The sequence below is a fragment of the Ciona intestinalis genome, unplaced genomic scaffold, assembly GCF_000224145.3.
Source record: "Ciona intestinalis unplaced genomic scaffold, KH HT000132.1, whole genome shotgun sequence".
In the NCBI taxonomy this organism is placed as follows: domain Eukaryota; kingdom Metazoa; phylum Chordata; class Ascidiacea; order Phlebobranchia; family Cionidae; genus Ciona; species Ciona intestinalis.
In genome coordinates, this window is record NW_004190454.1 from 1 (window position 1) to 756 (window position 756).

Consider the following 756-nt stretch of genomic DNA (forward strand, 5'->3'; position numbering starts at 1 on the left):
AGTAACTTCTACATTTTAGGCATGCCTTACTGGAGGACTCACCCATATAGAATAGAATGTGCATATACAATGTTGGGGTAATGGGCCAACTCTGGTCTAAATCCCAGGTCCCATGGCATGCCTCACTGTAGGACCTCACCCATATAGAATAGAATGTGCATATACAATGTTGGGGTAATGGGCCAACTCTGGTCTAAATCCCAGGTCCCATGGCATGCCTCACTGTAGGACCTCACCCATATAGAATAGAATGTGCATATACAATGTTGGGGTAATGGGCCAACTCTGGTCTAAATCCCAGGTCCCATGGCATGCCTCACTGTAGGACCTCACCCATATAGAATAGAATGTGCATATACAATGTTGGGGTAATGGGCCAACTCTGGTCTAAATCCCAGGTCCCATGGCATGCCTCACTGTAGGACCTCACCCATATAGAATAGAATGTGCATATACAATGTTGGGGTAATGGGCCAACTCTGGTCTAAATCCCAGGTCCCATGGCATGCCTCACTGTAGGACCTCACCCATATAGAATAGAATGTGCATATACAATGTTGGGGTAATGGGTCAACTCCGGTCTAAATCCCAGGTCCCATGACGTGCCTCACTGTAGGACCTCACCCATATAGAATAGAATGTGCATATACAATGTTGGGGTAATGGGTCAACTGTGGTCTAAATCCCAGGTCCCATGGCGTGACTCACTGTAGGAACTCACCCATATAGAATAGAATGTGCATATACAATGTAGGG